Consider the following 15,150-nt stretch of genomic DNA (forward strand, 5'->3'; position numbering starts at 1 on the left):
CACTTACTAAAACAAGGTATGTCAGAACAATTTCTTTAACATACATTACCCAAAAAAAAAGTATTCAGTCATTAATATCAAAGAGCTCCCTCAGTGCAGTGCATATTGTAATGCCTCTGGTATGCGAGCCTTAGAGCCGCCCCGCCCTACCTCTGACACCTCATGGAGGTACCCAGCAGACACAGAGCTCTGCTTAAGTCTTGCCCAACCTTACACCTCCCCCATATACTCCCTCTAGCAATGTGAGTTGCTGCAATGGAGAGGTGATGCCAGGCCGTCATCCAGCTCACAGGATTTGAAACTTGTCCAGGCCTCCCCAGGACCCCCCAAACGTGACACACGCTATATTCATGCAGGAGCCCTCCAGAGAAATCCACATCTCTCAGAGAGCTGGAGACAAGGGGCCAGAAAACAGATTCCTGCTGAGCAGGGCTTTGTTGTATGTTATTAAACAACTGCAAAATTAGCCAGACAAGCTCAGAAAAAGTTTATGGAGTAGTTGTGCTATAGAGAGAGTCAGAGTGGGTGTATGCCCTACTGCCTCTGGTACCTCAGTTCAGAGTCTAAACTTCGGGTTGGAAGTAATGCTGGTGCGTGCTATATAAAATAACTAAAATAACAATGCTATGCATTGATGTGTAGATCCTGATCCTCTTCTTCTGACATGGCAGTATGCTTTGGTAAGTATTTACAACACTAACTTCTCATTAGATCCTTACTCTGCCTATGCAAATCTACAAACTCCTTAGGCTTCAAGTAAAAGAGACCAATCTAGGTGCATCTTATTGTCAAAATATAGTAGTAAGGCTTGTCTACAAAGAAAAACAGCCTGAAATAATTATTCTGCAATAACTATTCCACACACAGCATTCCACCATTGCTCTTTTATAATAGTACCCCTAGGGACACATGGCTGAGTTAACCACAAAAAGACACTCTTCAGGCAGGGTAAAATTGTCCCCCCCACAGCGAGTGTGGACTTGCTAACTCTGGCGAGCTCTTGGTTTACTCCCTACTTCTCATTTGAATCCACAGCTGACTGATTTTTTAATTGTCTTCCGGATTTTTAATCTGAAAAAATTTATATCTAATAGGACCCTAGAAATTAGAATAAGACTTTCAGTAGCTGGCCATTCCAGTCAGGTTCCTGACAGTTATTCTCTGCCATACAGAAATTTAAATGTTTTGCCCAGTTGAATATTCGTGCTTGCAAAACAGAACGTTCTAACCCTGCCCTTCAGACTATAATCTCCAGCACAATAGAAATAATTATTAAGAAATTTGCTTAATAATCGTTCATAATTTGCCTCTGCTTGGTTTTGTCCTGCTCCTTGCAGTCTGTTTCCCTTAGGGAAGGATGCCTTTGCTATTTTTGCAGTATGTTGTTGACAATGAGGCTTTGTGGCTACACCTTTTGAAAAAATAAAAAAAAAAAAAGAGGCAAATGGTTATAGTGATGCCAAAGAACTCTATCACCAACAAAATTTCATGAGAGATGGTTTGGATGTCTGAAAGAATCAGCCACTGGAATCCTTGAAGAACAACAAACACTTACAACCCCTCAGCTGGAGCCCTAAATCAGATGTGTTCATTAATGTAAGACAAGTGAAGTCAGGTTACCCAAACTGCCCTGTTGCTAAACAAAGGACACCTAAATAGCCTGTTGTTCCCTTGCCAGTACCATACACTGCCTCCTCCCCCACCTCTCCTTACGTAACCTTGTTAAATAAAGACTCAAGAACCCTGAACAGCACAAGTAAAAACAGGCCATGGATTTAAAAGAGGGGTGTGTGAATTGCTTCTGACAGACAGATCTTCCTTTGCTGGAAGGGGACTCAGGAATTTCATTAAGAGAAAAACTCCAACACTTTTCTTTCTGATTGTTTCAGAACTATTTTGCTGTAACAGGCATTTTCATCTGTGAGCGCAAAAATCCCAGTAAAGAGAGTAAATTAAAAAGGCTAGCATCAATCAAAAATCCTGCAGTGTTTTTCAATACTGGATTTATTCTCTTTGGTTCTGAGAGCATTGCATAACCCTTGTAATACTATAGCTTATTGCATTGCCTCGTCATACGGCGTGAACTTGTGCTGTGACACGTCCGCCTGCAGATGCATCAGACACGCTGGCAACACCTATGACACAATAAACCCAAACTATGTTAATTCAAGCTTGATGGGACATGTGGCATTCCCACCTACAGGACTGGAACCCTTCTGCTGTACCCAGTGGCCAGGCAGCCTTGGACTTCACTGTACTACATGTTGTGGACTTGGGTGCCAGTGAAAAAAAGAATTCAGGGAGGAGTCTTTATTGTTTGATAGCCATGTTGAAGGAAGAATGAAAGGTCTTTGTTCCAGTTCCTAAATTACATTAATTTTAGCCTTTGTTTTGCGCAGCAGAACCCAAACTACACAAAACCCCAACTGTGCCCTCAAAAACTTATTCATTTTCCCACTATTAGTCACCTGTTTCTAAAGGAGGCTTTTACATCTGCAGGACATTAGAATATCTTGAAGCATTTTTGAGCAAAGCATTGACATTAAGAAAAGTTGAGAACAGTTACCTTGGGGCTGAGAAGGGATTTCATAGTCATAATCAGCCCTAAAGCGTCAGTCTGAGTGAAGCTGCAAAATGTCAAAAAAAGGGCCAAAAGAAGCCTCCCTGCCTTTTCAATCATCCCGGTTTTCCTGTTCTTGCCAGCTCTGTCACTTTCTCAACGACAATCCTTCTTGTTTTATCTTTTTTTTCTGCCCTTCAGTCCAATTTGGTTGATAGGATCTAATACATTTTAATAAGGTTCAAAGCACAACCACATTAATTCTGTAAATGGCCCTAATAGCTTTCAAATGTTCCTATCAATGCTTTTACATCTTCAGTAATAAGAATGTGGAAGCATTCGTAGTCTGTAAAATAACAGGGAAAATTGGCTTCAGACATAAGTTTTACTGCCAATAAAAGTGTATATAACCGTTTGCCTATTTTTTAACGCAGATGAATTAGCAATATGTATTCTAAAAATAGCCTGAAAAAAGCTTAGTTTTGTCCTCTTGCCACCTTTGTCTCAAAATAAGGTGAGGCTGAGAAATATGATATCTTCTAATCTACCCAATCTCACTTTTTTGCTGTGCCTCCCTGACAAGGAAGAATCACATTCTTCCATTCTTTTCAACACTGCTTCGCAGCAAATCAGTTCCAAGCCATCTAACATGATTATAAAAGCAGGAGGAAAATGGCTTTGAGTTTACTTTTCTTTCTAATTTTAGGAGGTAATAGGATTATTTAGTAAGCAGATTGAAATTTTTCATCATGACATGGCAACCTGATGGATTTTGTTTCTCTTCAACTCTCAGAATTACTAAAACCAAACACTGATAGTAATGATTCAGAAGTGCTCATTCAATGCTCCCTCATTGCATAAGTTTTAAAATATAAGATTAAAAAAAAAAAAAAAAGCCTAGCCTGAATACTTGATATGTTTGAGTCAGGATTGGTGTTATTGTGAATGGTCAAATAAATCACTTGGAATTGCTTCTCTTGTCTTATACGAGAAGAAGACAAATACTTCCAGCATGATCTTTCTGGTGTACAAACATAGCAATTTGATTTTAAGATTATTCTTACTAGTAATTTTTGGCAGATATCAGTCCTTGCAGTCAATTGTCTCAGTGTAGATGTCATACTGACTAAAAAAATCTTCTACAAACTGATACCTATTTCCACAAAGCTTACATGGGCATTTTTACCAGAGGCTAGGAGGTCATATCAACCTACAATGAGTTGGTAGAAACAAAAATGCTAATAATGAAAAGCCTCACCTCTAAAAAGTGAAATGGTGTGGCTTCCAAAGGGACAAAAGGTTCTTGCACTGATTTAATAAATTCTACTAATGGAGTACTCCACATGCCTGTGTAAATTCCAACCCCAGAATGTAAGTGCTTCCCACTGATTCAATACAATAGAAGATCAACATTGCTGAATTGAATCCATGCAGACATCCAAATAAATATATAGGAAATGATTTTATGATTCTTTTCATTCAGCTCTTAGTTAGAAATGTGGAAATTTCATGCTTCTCTTTGAAAATAGGATAGCATTAGGGATAGGTCCAAATGCCTACTTTTGAGTTGCAGTCCAAATCTGATTTTCCCAAGCAAGTTTATTTTGGCTCCAATACATTGATTAAGGTCCTTCCAGATGAAGAAAAAAAAAAGTTGTTTCACAATGCGCTAACTAAAACAGGAATCCAAGGCAATATTTTCTCATTTATCTGGTCATGGAAAATATTGACACTGGCTACCTCTAGCCAAGAAACATGCAAGCCTTTAGAAAAGCTTGTTATTATTGGTGACACTCTCTTTTGAGAAGATGAGATCCCCTGGTTGGAGAAGAGGAGTCCAGGACTCTTTTGAAAACAGGACATATCCACTGACTAGATTCTAATGAAACCTCCTTGGCATATGAATTTCCTCATATGGTTTTCTCATTTGCCAGAACAGCAAATCCACAGAAATTACTTTTCACTAAGGTTAAACAAAATCCAAATGACAGTTCTATCCCATTTTATGTAAATAATATGTAAATTTGGAAGTAAAACCACTCATGGGACGTGTGCCACTTTGCTGCTTCTTCCCAAATGAGCCTTTGGACAACATGGTTATTAGGAGTATGAAGACAAGCAACATCTGCTTCCAAAGGATGAAGCCAGATAGTCTGCATGATCCTGTATTACACAAATCAAGGCATAACATTGGAAAACTGAAAACCAATTCTGTCTGTTAAAGGATTGGAGAGTTTTGATCTATTTAGGCTAGTTGTTGTCTATATATTTCCTATTGTTCATTTCTTAAAAAAGAAAAAAAAAAAAGAGAGAGAGAGCTACAGCATCCTTTCTTTCTCATCTTTCTTAGAAAATACCTTTTTTCTCATTTGAACAAGAGGATTCGCCATTATTCCTCTAGCAGTACACCTGGAAATGGTCCTCTCTTTGTGGGGAGTGGGAGGGCTGCAGAGGCAAGGAAAGCACCAGGAAGAGGCTAAAGGGAGGATTCACAACAAGAGTTTCCATTTTGTTTCCTCTAACCAAGGCAAGTAAACCTGTGAACCTCTTTCATTGCTGGAGTTAAAAATCTCCCCCAGCCCTAACATATCTGACCAGGCAGTAGGTCTGCTTTGCTGTTTCCCTTTCATTCTTATTTATTCAAGAAGAAAAACATCCCAAATTAGGGCAGGCCATCTTCAACTACAGTCAAATCAGGGTGAGAGTGCAAAGTGTCTGTTACCAATCACAGCAAATAGTAAATATCTGCTCTAGAAAATGGGTGGTGGAAGAGATAGTCTACCTTGCCATACACTAAGCAATTTTAAAGAGAGGTTTTACCTGACAACTGCATTATAAGATCCTCTGTTCTTTCACGTGAAGTCTCAGGGTTGCATCTCTTTTCCCCTAGGAATAACTGTACATTTTAAATGTAAACTTTACCTTAAACTTCCTTGTACAGGCATACAGACCTGGGAATCAACTGTTCTCCAAAGTCTGATTTGTTTAAAACTAATTGTGAGACAATAGTATTTCTCTCTTGACATTTGTTTTCCTGTTAAAGATAATGTTGGAACCCGTGACATGACCACATCCAGCTGCACCAGACACATCAAAATCAGTGACAGGATGAAACCAAATTACTAGGCCTTTTTGTGGCTGGGGCACCATGTGATGCATCACAATGCAAGATGACAATTGAAACATTTTAAACTGTAGTTCAAACCACAGCAAAGAAAACCTCAGGACTCAAGATCAGAGAGAGAGAGAAAGAGAGAGGTGTTTGCAAACTGTGAAAGAGGAAGGGATTTAGTTCTTTGCTTCTTCACAGGTTCACCATCTCTGACTTACTGCCAATTGCCCAAAGGGCCTTGACATCTGAAGGACATTACACAAATCTACAGAACTCAGAAATAGGAGAGGGAGAAGGGAAGCATTTGGGTCATATGTGCAAAAGATCTAAGCATTCCTATCTCCCTCTCTGCTGCATCCATGGGCAGAAATAATCAAGCACTGAATGGACTATAAGGCTGGCAGGACCAGGAGAGGATGAGGCAATTACCACAGATGTGTGAGGGAGAGAAGCTGGCCAGGGTTTTATCATAACAGTCACCCATAAAGCAACTAAAACAGCAATTTTCAGAGTAGGCTGTCTCTTTAAAGTTTACATATGTAGAATATCAGAGATGGAAACTGTTCTGTACTTTGGGGAGTAAACTCAGTACAACCGCAGACAAAGTGGTCAAATAGCAAATGGTTTGCTAGGATATGCTTTTCTGATTATCCAGTGTGATGATGCAATCCCTTTCTCAGGTTGTAACTTGTCTTTTTTTTTAATTAAATAGCTTTATTTTCAATGTGCAGGTCTAAAATTTTAATTCTTTATCAAAAACTGATGCAGTCAGAAAAATGCTGTTGTGCTTTCTGCATCTCTTTGATCCATGAGAGTAGTGACAGTCAATTTATTTTTACCAAGGTGGTGGGTTTTTAGGCTTCAATGCTGCAAAAATTTACTGCTCTGAAAGTCAAATCCAAGTTATTTGAAGTTGGAGAGTTATTGCCACCAGCAAAGACTCCATGGGAAGATTCTGTACAGATTTTATGGCAAGTTCAGATTTTTTGTCTTGTTTTCAAAATACACCATTGCTTAGCTGAAATTTACCTTTGACTTAATCTTCTTCTATGAAACACCTTTTCTTCCATGTCAGTTCAGTGGTATCATCTTGACATATAAGAGCATCACTAAATATCCCTCAGGTTTCCCCCTTCACATCACATATATTCTCTCATAATTTTTTACCTGTCTATGCAAAGAAAATGTACCCCACATTTCTATTTACTAGAACTGTACCCCATCTTTAAATTCTACAAAGTATTCAATATTTATTTTCCCATTCTGCCTTCACTTACAATTACACAGATATTTTATACTTTAGGCAGAGCCTAAATTTAATTTCAATCAGTTTTATTGTATAAATGTGATGAGTTTGGTGCCTGGATTTTAAAGTTAGACCTAGATGGAGTTACTCCAATGCTGCAGACGTCAGGATATCTTTCATACTAATCATTTGCAGTTACATGGCTCAAATGAAGGTGATGGGAGGAAAAGATAAAATCTGGCAGAAATCACTCAATAGTGAAGAATGTCTGCAAGTATAGAGGTGGAGAAGTAGAGTTTTCTGGTAGCTGCATTTCAGCCATCATTTTAAAATTAGTTTTAATTTCACAACCACCTGTTTTAACAATTCAGAGCTCTATGAATTATTATACAATTGCTCTGGAATGAAACAGCCATTCAACATATCCATTTCAGAGAGTTGCTTGCACAGGACTTTGCTTCATTCTACCTCTGAAACAATGAATGATTGGTCCCATAGATACAGGAGCCTGGGAGCTCTGTGCATACAACACTTGCTGTGTAAAGTCATAATTTTTCCCCTTTTACTTATCCTTAGAATGCATATCAAAAGTATTACCTCTTTGTGCAAGGTGATTGCAAGCAGTTTAAGCTGAGGAGAAAGTAAGTCTCCCCACTCATTATGTGTAATTTTCTTTTGATTTGTTTTGATTCGTCTTAATGGGGATGGAACACCGTGTAGGTGTGGGTGTAGATGATGGGGTGGGTAAATTTTATGGGGAATGAGCTGAGCAAGCAAGTTTGAAACTACCTCTCAAAATGACTCTTCATACAAACTCGGGGAGGCAATCAGACACTTGTTTTAGAACACTTTGATAATCCCCATGCTCTGTTTAACAAAATTGTGAAAGCAAAGGATTGTGCAGCCAAAATTAAATGGCCATGTCAGCTCCTTCAGCACAGGAATTTGACAGCAAAGTCTGTTGTCAATAAAATCATGTGCCTTCTAGCCCAGAAGATCACATACATCATGTGTTTCTGCTCACATCTAATGCTATTGACCCACCTCAATGAGGCAGGCAGGATTACCCTAGGCTGGCCTGGAGCTCTTGAGATTGAGGGATCAGTAAAGAAAGGAAGGACAAATATTGTAGACTAAGCCTATGGGTGGAAGAGGGCTTTCATCCTTCCCAACTGTTTATGGTACCATCAGGAACTCAGTTAAAAGTCAACAAGCAGCTCTAACTCTCCCACAGTCCACTCCTACCCAGGAGGAGTTCAGGACGAGGACTTTACAGGTAAATGCCTCAGCAAAATGTCTCTGTAAAAATCACATGGTCACAAAGCTGAATGGACTGGAGAAATGAAAGGAGGGGGGAAAATTTCCTATAAGTAAGCAGGCATCTGAATGTTCCTGAGTGTATCAACAGGTTGTCACAAGTCCTACAATCCCACCCAAAGACCAAAAGAAACCTGTGAAAATTCTGCAGGGGGAACTCAAGAGCTTCTTTCAGTGGGAGGAAACAATCTGGCCTATAATTAAGTTTTCATCTCCTATTATTTATCCAACATCATAGCATCTCATCCAACATCTACCTTGCCGACGCTGTTTATTTAGTTAGTTCATTATATTTCTCTATAATTTGTTGCAGTTGAGCTGAACACAATAGCTTAGAAAAACACCATTCCAAACACTTTCATCATCGCAACTTTCTAAATGTCCCAGCCCTACTTGTTGCCAAGCAGAGAAAGAAGCATTGCCATTTCTGTCACACTTGACTGCCATCCTTTGCCCCTAAAAATCCACCCACACTGGCTCTGCTATTCGTTCGTCCTTTGTTAGTCTTCAGACAAGATGAATGTGGAGAGCAAAGGAAGACCTAAGGAAATGCATAAATGAGAAATGTAAAACAGAAAGAGATGAGTGACAGAAAGATAGTGACCTGCATCTGACACACCCTGCTTTTCTAGATTGTAGTTTCACATTATTCTTTGTAAGCTGTATGCTGTTTTCTTGACTGGGACTGTGACCGTGTTTTGTGTGATGTGGTAATAAAGCTTCAGTTACAACAGGTGTGGGGCCATTAAGCAAGACTGCAAAGGGTCTCTGATCAGCTACAAACATCAAAACTTGAATGAGTCTTGATTTACTGTGGATGAAACTGTGCCAGGACCTGCATCATGTATGTGCATCAGTTAGACATGCACAGACCTGTGACAGCCTTCTATGCAGCAGTAAATACCATCCATAACAAATAAAACCAGGGAGACCTGGTGGTTCAAGTCCTTGTGCGCCGTGAAGGAGACGGCCATCTTGATATGAAAAACAACAAAATAATGAGAATCAGCAGGTCTGATTCTGATTTCAATTATATTTATGTAACCCAGGAATGGCTCCACCAAGATGTGGAGCAGTAATGGTGGATATGCAGTGGCAGGCCAAGATTCTGTCTTAGGTAAACAGGCTTCGTCCATAGCACTGCCAAGGCATTGCAGACGGTTCAGTAATCGGAGATGTGACGGCAGCGTGGCCATGTTCTAGCCAGCTTCCAGAGTATGGCAGGGAATCTGCAGCTGTGCAGGCTATGGAAGGAGCTCCATATGTGTTTTGGAAGGAAGGAGCGAGAGCTTAAACCATGGTATCTTCCTGGCTCATGTAAGTGCTAGATGAAAGCTGGTTTCAGTACATCTCACGTGCTGCAATCCCAGCTCTGGCACAGTGTGGGCATAGTGCTGGAGGCTGGCAGACATAAGCTGCACTTACTGTAAATCTTAGCAAAGAAATGCACTTCTTCAAGATACACTCCAGGTAATTCCCAAGAAGTTTGAGGTATTGCAGATGAGAAATCTTTCCACAGACACAGAAGGACTTTTTTTTCTCGTTTTTTTCCCTTTTCTCTGGCAATCACATGAACTGAGGGATGGTTTTGATTCAGAATCTGGAGCAGATATGGGGAGGATTGATTCATGGTCCTTTTTTTTTTTTTTTTCACTTTTAATGGGCTGACAGACTCTGCTTCAGGCCTGTGTTCCAAAGGCCTGATCCAAAACCCACTAAAGACAATTTTTGTAGTAGAGTACAGTGTGCTGTGAATTTGGCTGTAAACTAGTACTCAACTACCAATCTGTATAAAAACCATGGAATATCAGTTTTTCTTTTAATTACCACAACTATTAAGCAAGCAGTAGAAAAACTACCATGCCTTCTTCCTGCCAAAGCTTCCTGTCCCCTTGTTCTGTACCTTACTTTTCGGCAGTTTGGCACTCCCCACTCATAGATAACCTGGCTTCTGTCCTTGCCCTGTGGCAGGAATACTTGCCTGGTCCCATGCTGTGCTCTTTGTCTCTTTTTTTTCCCTTAGCACTGTTCCCAGACAAGCTCACGTGAGCCACTGAAATGAGAAGGTTGCACTGCATAACAGAAAAGAAAAATGTAAGCAACCAAGATGTTCCTGTGGCAGGAACATTTTCCCTCATCTTCTCCTATTGCAAAAATCTTCGGCATTTATATGCGCACACACACACCCTGCCCATGCTTCACTGTCCTCTTTGCTATAATGACTGCATAATATCGAAAACTCCTGAGGGCAGGGTCCTACTGCATGGCTTGCTCTCAAAAGCGTGCATGCCTGGACTGTTGTTTTAATGATCAAGGTAAGGCTACCAGTCAACATACCACACTGAAGAGGCATCTAGTCTGTAGTCAGAGCTTCAAAAAGTCCTTTTGAAAACCCCACTTCGTTACAGCAGTAGAGGTGTCTGTGCCATTTAAGCTTGCAGCCCTAGAACTGTGTAAATAACAAGCTCTATCAGTTAGCTGAGCTTATGAACCGAAAAATTTGGGGGCAGAAACATCACCATTTAAATAAATAATATAATTAGAATGATCTAATTGGTCTTGCTGGAATGAAAACCTGTAAAGTGTCATTTCATTCAACAGGAAATGTTGCATTTGACTGAAAATTATACATTTCACTTTGGGAAATTTTGAAACATTCAAGGGACTGAAGAGGCAGATGACAGAAATCTGGAATGGTTGAGGATGGAAAGAACCTCTGGAGATCATCTGGTTCACCCCACCCCTGCTCAAGCAGGGCCATCAAGAGTCAGTTGCCCAAGTTTCCATGTCCAGGCAGCTTTTGAGTATCTACAGAGATGGAAACTCAGCAAACTCTTTGGGAAACCTGGGCAGTGCTCAGTCACTCCCACATTAAAAAATATATCCTTATGTCCAGATTCAGAAACATTTTACAGATGGATTTTTGCTATCCTTCTCCCTTAAAACACCAGGACAATAATTTAGAGGTAGGTTTTAATGTCTTTCTCTCTCAGCAGTAATTAATCAAGCAGTCTATGAGGGTATCCTGAGACAGGAGACTGCAGTCATTTTCTTTATTTTGCAGTGTAACTTGGCCTTTACTGGAGCAACACTGAAGGCGATTCTCCGTTTCCCAGCAGGCTGGCTTCATTGTCATGGCTCTTAAGCCATTTCCCTCCCTTGCTACATGACTGTGTAAGTACTCTTAACATAAGCAGAACAGCTCTTACAGGAGAGACACACCTCTATGTATTTATGACCTCCTGGCTGACAGTGACTTGAGAGGTGGAATGTGTTAGTGCAGGTCTAAAGTCTCCACTGGTTCAAGGAAAAGATTTGCTTGTGAGAGCTTTAATCCAGGAGATGTTTTGTAGGTATTTTGTGGAAGAGGCTGCTCTATCTCCTCCTTTTGGAGCTATCCCATTTATTATAAAACATCTAGATAGTCATGGAGGAAGAGTGTGAAGAATGACTCCTGGCATGCTAGTTAAAACATTCTCCTGGAAGGTGTGACATGCAGGACACTCAACCCTGCTCCAATTAATGCTTAATTATTTACACAAAGAGGACCAGGTAAACAAGAATAAAAGCCTGGCCCTCAGCTCCTGTCTACTGGATTAACTGAGAGGTCACAGAGAAGATCAGCGTGAGAAGATTGGAAGATCAGCACCCCCACTTCACACCACTGTCTCCCACAGATTATACTTCTTCCTATAAGTTGGCTAACCAGGGAACTCTTCCCCCACCAGCTCTGTGACCTCAGTCCTCTACTCCTGACACTATTTATGGGAGTCAGCCTCAACCCACAAATAGTTTCATGCTGACAAAAGGTTGCCCAACATATTGAGTCTCCACCAGAAAAAATTCACCAGCTCTGCAGGACCATTCACAGCTGAACAGCCGCCCACGCACCTCCATCTCTCGGAGTTCCCTTCAGACTGCTGGCGCAGGCCAGGTAGCTTTATCTCCACCCTCCTTTAAGGTGCTGCTGTCAGATCGCCAGGCATTTGAAGGTGCTTTGACTGCAGTGTCTAATTTACCTGCTAAATGTTTGCACAATGCCAAGCACAATGGGGTCCTGACTCTGGCAGGGGTGCCCAGACACTGCTACCATTAACTGTAATTATGGCTGATTACCCAAATCACAGTTCACGTCATGGGGCAGGCTCTTCCCGGTGCTCAGAGGCCGCAGGGCTCCACCTGAGCGCCCAGGCAGAGCACCACACCCTGGGCCACCAGCCCTGCTCCCCGTGGAGCTGGAGGCTGGTGGGCAGCTGACAAGGTGGCCCCGGCTTCTGGGGGAGGAAGAAGAGGCTCGTGCCTTATCCTCTGCCTGGGGCTCTTGCGTGTTTAATGGCCGTTCTGCCAAAATATTCTGGCAGTCTTTCCCTCAGGGCTCATTGGTAGCCAGCAGAAGTCAAGCTGTTTGCCAGGGCCTGTGCAATTAGTTGCCCTGTGGCAACCAAGAGACTGCTGCCAACATCTGCCAGTGTTGTCATGTCTTCCCCAGTCAAAGGGCATGAGGGATTCAGGGGCTGTATATGCGTCACCTCTCGGGACAGGTTTATTAAAACAAAGAGAGAACTATGAAATGTTGGCTGCTTCCATCTACTAGGCCTTAGTTTTGGCATATGCAAATTAGTAAGCACTGCATATTGGAGAAAGTATAGAGAAAATGATAGCTGCTAATTTTCACATACTTAATTAAATTTACTCTGATAATTACCACTCTGTATGTTTTAACTCTGTAAGAGCAACACATAGCCTGTGCACATATGGTAGCAAATATTTCAGAGACTGAGTCAGAAGGTGTATGCCAAGTTGTCCTACATATATTTATCTGGATTTTGAAATATGGTATTTTTCAAGGCACTCCATGCACATCACTGGTATCTACTTGTCCAGTGTCATACTCCTGCCATTTCTGGTCTTGTCTTTTCCACTGCATTTACAAGAAACAAAATTAAATAGAAAATATTTCTGAAATGAAGTCTAGGCTAACAGATGTAACTCTCAAAGTCATAGCTGTTTTAGGCTGGGATAATTCTCTAAGAATCACTCAAATTACTTCACAAAGAAAGTCAAGCTTTACCTCCCAGGTGGAGAAACAGTGGCAGATGGCAGATGTGGGAGCAGGACATGGGCTCCACAAGGTTTAGCATGGCAGACAAGCTTGAGAGAATCATGTAAGACCTCATCTCTCTTTGGTCAATGGAGGTTCATCCCTCAAATTCCACTGTTTCATTGCTGTTACTCTCATCTGTCAAGTGCAGGTATTTCAAAAGCCCTCAGTAATATTTTCCATTATGTCTAAAACTTTGCTGACATTTTGTCTTTTTTCAAAGTTCATTTTTTGAAATTTATATAAGATGGTGCTGTGTAATACTTTGGGCAGCAAACTGAAAACTGCAGCAAACCAAAGCTGCAAGTCTATGATTTCAGTTCTGGTAGTGGGATGATGTATTTTGCCCTTGGACAAGGCCTGATTAATTATGGTTGCTGTGGCACTGGGATGTACCCAGCCCTTCTTCCAACTGAGATTAGAGTGTTTTTAAAATAAAGATTGCCGAAAAGCACAATAGCACTGAAGATTTGCAATTTTAGAGTTCAGAAAAAACATTTTAACCTCCTTCCATGAGATTATTCCGTCTCCTTTTTCCAATCTAAAATATTTTGCTGATATTGTGGATTTAGAATAACTCACTTCCAAATACTTGTCGTAAGGTTCTTTTACACTTGCCTCTCAGACTTCCAGCTCACCACAAAACCAGGTCATTTGGCTCTTTTTTTTTCATGTATCCATCTAAGCAATTCTTTAAGTCCTACTAAGGTGGTTCACAATTACTTGCAAGATTTCATACAATTACTTTGTACACAGGTAACACCTAACAGGCAATTTCCCTTTAAGTGGTTTGGGAAATTTTTTTTATCAGAAAAATATTTATTTTAAACTTTCTGAAGTAGAAGAGTTTGCCTGATGAAGTAGACCTTTCAAAGATGACAAAAGCCTTCCGTTTTAATTTGTATTAAAATGTAATTGTTTTTCACCTAGAAATTGCTCTCAATGTAGAATTTTGCAACAAGGAATAATTTTTAAAGTAGAAAAATTTAATCTTTCTGCTTAATTTTAATGAAATGTCTATCTTGCTTGATGAAATGTTTTGCCTCAATGCATATTTTCCTGATTAGTTTCCTGAGTTTCCGTCCAAGAGGATATCTTTTTTGTCATGTGTTAGGCAAGGAAAAAATGTTGAAATTTCAAAAACTCTCCATGGACAAGAAAGCTATTTCTCATTTTCCTCAGCTGCTAAGTACTTTGTTAGGCTAGGAGGGGGCAGTGATGTACATAGGTGGCATTCCTGCGGCGGACTCGAGAGAGCAGCTGACTTTTGCAAGCTGTGCTATGTGAACCCGGACCTGAAGCATCCACTGGGCTCGGCCCCTCCATGCACTGGGTTGGGGTTAGCCACAGGGAGCAGAAGCTGTGCAGAAGTGGGGACTGTGGTCTCTGGGTGGTACCCAGGGATGTGGCTTACGGCGTGTGAATCACTCAAACCTTTCTTCCAGTTCCTGAGGCAAAAAAGGCAGAGTTCTCCTGAACACGACAAAATGTTGATGGATGAAATGTAGATTTTGTTATAGAACTTATTGATCTCCTATCACCACCCAATGGAAGGACCAGAACATGAAAGGCAGAGCACCAAAAAACACCCTGAAGGTATATCCTTCCGTCTGCGATACAGAGGAAGGTTCATGTGTGTCCTTCTGAGTTTCATGAACAGAATGTACATCTTCTACCTTAAAAGAGAAGCAGCAGGCAGGATGTGTTGCCAGCCTTGGCATTTAACCTTAAGGTCAGCTATTGTTAGGTAACTCTTCTTCATAGCAGAAGACATCATACCCCAATTTTTCTCTAAACAAGAAGAAAAGGATTGT

Source organism: Pyrgilauda ruficollis, unplaced genomic scaffold (genome assembly GCF_017590135.1).
Source record: "Pyrgilauda ruficollis isolate IOZ18807 unplaced genomic scaffold, ASM1759013v1 scaffold43, whole genome shotgun sequence".
NCBI classification, from domain to species: domain Eukaryota; kingdom Metazoa; phylum Chordata; class Aves; order Passeriformes; family Passeridae; genus Pyrgilauda; species Pyrgilauda ruficollis.